The sequence below is a fragment of the Chaetodon auriga genome, chromosome 18 (assembly GCF_051107435.1).
Source record: "Chaetodon auriga isolate fChaAug3 chromosome 18, fChaAug3.hap1, whole genome shotgun sequence".
In the NCBI taxonomy this organism is placed as follows: domain Eukaryota; kingdom Metazoa; phylum Chordata; class Actinopteri; order Chaetodontiformes; family Chaetodontidae; genus Chaetodon; species Chaetodon auriga.
The window spans coordinates 22856412-22860987 of record NC_135091.1 but is presented as its reverse complement, the minus strand read 5'-3'; positions in this window follow the sequence as shown (position 1 = coordinate 22860987).

Here is a 4576-nt window from a genome sequence, read left to right as displayed (position 1 = left end):
AAGGCATGGTGCTCAAATGATGTAAAACTGTTAAAAGAGACTGCATTTGCACACATTGTAGTTGTTATGATGGATGCCGTTCCGCCTCCTTTTTTGCCCCCCCTAGTAGAGAATAAAAAGTTAAAATTTGGTGGGGAAGCCTCAGTGAGAACAACAGGTGCATCGGTGCCAAGCCATGTCTCTGTAAGGAGAATGCCATCTAGCTTTTTGTCTAAAATCAAATCATTTATGATAAAAGATTTGTTTAAAAGAGAGCGCACATTCAGCACAGCTAATTTAATATCTGTGCTGGACGTGCGCTTATCATGGTGTTTTAAAGGAATATTAAAAACAGTGCTGGATCTAAAAACATTCCTGGGTTTTAACTGTCTGTGAGAAGTGATGGTTCTAATGGAGTGAATGTACTGGGTTTTTGGTGGTTGAGAGGTGGTTACTGGTGTAAAGGTGTGTGTGGTGTGGGTGAAACATGTGGTGGGCGAGGGCCCGTGTGCGTGAGTCGTACCATTTAGTCAGGAGGTGGCTGAAGTGCAGGACCGGACGGTGAGATCGATGTTGACTGATAAAAGCCGTGAACCCTCCTGGTTGGGGTGGAGACTGTCCCTTTTAAAAAGGCAAGGTCTGTTTAAAAACGCTATAAAATTGTCCACATACGGGATACTTTTACTCAGGCAGTATCCCTTCAGCCACAGGTGCAGCTGGCGAAGCCGGCTGGTGATGACGTCACCGTAGCGTGGTGGGGGAAGCGGGCCGGAGATAATTAGGCGCTTCCCCGTGTCCAACAGGCGGTCGATCAGAGACGCGAAGTCCTCCTTCAGGACCTCAGACTGCTGGTTTCTTACGTCGTTGATGCCGGCCTCCAGGACCAGTGTGGAGGCCGGGCTGTGCTGCGCACACAGCTGAAGAGCAGCGGATGCAACCTCCGTGACGCGGGCTCCAGGGTGGCAGAAGGTCCGGCCGCCGAGCACTGCCACGTGCCTGACCATGGAGGTCCCCACCACCAGCACCGAGGGGGGGGTGCGCTGCATTACTGGTTCCCTGGAGGTGTGGCGGGGGCAAGATGGAGCCTGCCGGTGTCGCGACGTGGTTGCTCCTGGCCGAGCTGGGGGGGAGGGACCATGCTGGACTGGCGGATCCCATTTCCTGGACTGGTGGGAGCCGCGGACAGCTGGGTGGACAGGTCCTGGCGGCGAGCTGGATCGGGCACCGACGGGAGGGAAATCCTGCAGGCTCAGGATGTCGAACCTGTTGTCCAGTGGCAGCTCCGGAGGTGGTGGAGGAGGAGATGGCCGGGCTCCAGCGCCCCGGTGCACCACCGACCAGGGTTGCCTTGGCCTAAGTGGAGTTGAGCTTACTGGACCCTCCCCGGTGAAGCAGTGCGACTCCGCGGGGCGAAGGCAGGAAGTGGAAGGTGCCGATGTCTTGGGCTTGGCTCCCTGTCGGTGCCAGCAGGACTCGGCCAGTGCTGGCGCCGCAGTTCCGGTGGTAATCGAGCCGGTCCACGGCAGGGTGGTGTTGTTCGTGGCCGCCATGGACCGGTCACCAGCGCCGGATGCCCTCAGGTAGGTGATGTGTTTCGCCTGGGCCGTGGCGACAGTCGAGAAGTCCAGGAGGATCTTGTCCCTCTCCTTGAGATCGGCCCGCAGACCGGAAATGCTCTCCCGTAGTTTGGAGAGGGTGGGAAGGCAGGACTCACACACCGCCATCATACCTGTAGCCGGTGACGTCTCTCGGTAATCCGCAGAACGATAACACGCCGGCAAAAACGGGCTGGTAACATCGACCAAGGTCCAGCAGATCCACTGCAGGAAAGATTTTTGGTCCAAAACACGATAATAATCCACGGAAAGATGTTTTCTCAGCCAGCGATGTTCCTCCGTTCGTCCTTACAACTTCCGCAAACAAATCAAACTCGCGCAGACTCAACAGTGGCTGTTGCCAGTGGCTGTTGCCCAGCTAACACATTATGTGTTAGCTGGGCAACAACCACAAGGCCCTAATGCATGCATATGGTTAACAGCATGAAATGTGGCTTTTAGCTCAAAACATGCTTTCTGAATGAAGGTAAATGCTGCCAAAACCCATTGTTGCATGAACTATCGTAGATAACACAGAAACCACACACATTCTCCTTCCTGTCCCACTTTCATCAGCTCACAATAGTAATGCACATGTGCCCTAAGTCCTCCTCCACAGCCACAGCAGTGCTTTTCAGCCTCAACAGAACACAGACACAGGTTGAGCAAATTGAACAGGATAATTGTTAAGGTCATGAAGGCTGACTACACTGAGGTGAGGACTATTGAGAGGCGTGTAGGTGATAAGTGTCAGAGAAAAAAAGAAAAAAAAGAACAACATTGTGGAACAGGACTTTATTCATTCATATTCAGAAACAAAATATGGACTGGGTCCAAGCACATTCCCCTCATTATTTTCATGCAAAGCACAAAAATCCCTCAGCATGGATGAGGTGTTGTTGTTGTACCCCAATATTTTAGCAAAGAACAAACACTTCATCTTGGATGAAAAGAAGAGACAGCGAAAAATATAGTACATTGCATAACAAACAAAAAACTCATGTAATAATGTTACTGAAAGTGTAGTTATTTTATTGGGGGAGATCAGATCAAGATGTTCCCACACGGTGAAAACTTTCTCACAGGCTCCAGAAAAATGCACCTCTATGTCACCTACAAACAAACAAATCACCAACACTAACCCACGAAGTGTGAGCAGATTCATTGCAGTATGTTATGTTCATAAATCACGCTGATAGTCGAACCAATTCCTGAACCAGCAAGGCTTTGAACGTCACCAGTGACGCCACTCGCCCTAAACGACTCAAGCATCGATTCGCGCTTAACAAAAAACTTCCCGGATTTCTCGACACACGCTCCGAAGCATCAGCACGGTACGACCCATCACTAGTTATTTGTTCCGGAGATGTATTTTGACAGTTCCAGGAGGGAGACAGGGGAGAAATGAACCAGAGGGGAAATGTTGTGAGGAATGGGGGTAGGAGAGGGGGAGGAAGGAGGGGAGGGTGAGGTGGATAAGCTGCTGTGGATGGAATCAGTTTTGTTTTGGGAAAAAGGAGAGAAAGCAGTTGCAATGGTCAGTTGTGAATGAGTTGGAGATCTTATCGGGAGGGAGAGGAGTTTGTTGATGGTGGAGAAGAGAGCCTTGGGGTTATTGGAGCCAGAGTTAATCAGGTGAGAGTAGTAAGTGGACCAGACAGATTTCAGATTACTCTTGGAAGAAGTCGGTGTAGGCTTGAAGGTGAACTGTGAGGTGTGTTCTCTTGTGAGTCTTTCCAGGTGTCGTTTATGGGATTTCATATGGTGAAGTTCAGAGGTGAACCAGGGAGCAGAGTAGGTCTTGTTGAGTGTAATATAGTCCATTGGTTTATGCCAGGTTTCAGTGAGACAGAGGAAATCTAGGTTATTGTCAATGATGAGTTTGTTTAGAATGAGGCTTTTATTGTTGAGGGAGTGGGTGTTCAGGAGGGCAAGTTTCAAGTTTGTCTGCTGTCGGGTTGTTGATGACGTGATGAAGTGAGCGGAGATTGGGGCTGGGCTGTTTCATGTGCTATTTGTTGTGATGCCATCATGGGAAGTTGCGGAAGCAGCAGGTCCAAATGGAGGGATTGGAGTTTGGGGGCAAGAAGTTGTGGTAAATTAAACGACCAGGGCTTTTATGACGACAGGAATGGAGGTCTTCATGATTGTGGAAGTGCCAGTGAGCTGAAAAAGAGGGGAAACCAGAGCCAGCAAAACGGAGGACAGTAGATGGTGGAAAAGCCGGACGGCACAGCAGCCACGGTGTGAGCTGTACAACTCAGGGAGATGATTAACATGCCCAGGCTTCAACAGGAGCCCACAGCGGTGAATGGGTGGCCGAAAGTCCAGCACAGGGGAGGAAACAGAGGAGAAACTTACCTCGGAGGGCCCAGTGATCAGGCCCGCTGTGGTAGATTCAGCACGGTAAGTTTCAATCCGGTTAGACTCCTGCTTGTAGACTCTTGCTGTATATTCTAAAAGCACATTATGGGAAATATTTTGAAATTTACTTGTTTTACTTAAATATTAACTAAAGTGACATCTAAAGTGACTTCTTGCTAACATCATAAACCATTAAATATTACTGTTGTATGTCACTGTTTTCTGTCACTCCACTGGAGTCATGTCCACTGGAATGGACGTTTTATTTTAAAATCCTGTGTTATCTACATTGAATAAATCTGCAATTTATCTTTAATTCTGAAAATATTAATTTCATTAGTAATAAAATGTTAAACTTTTCCACAGTGAGGTCCACATGTATATGAATAGATTTTTAAAAGCTGAAAAAGTTGGTTACATTATTTCCTATTTAGTCTGACTTACATGGCAAAACCTAATATTTATTGATTAAAAGAAATCTCTTTAAAATCTCATCAATTAGATTTCCGCTTTGTTTGTGTCAGCTATATTTGTTGAGGAGGCTGAGTGTGTCTTGTTTTTTCTCTGAGTGCCATCTTGTGGTCAAAAGCTGAACAGCAAATGAGTGGTTGAGTGTAAATGAAGGCACAGTTCAACAC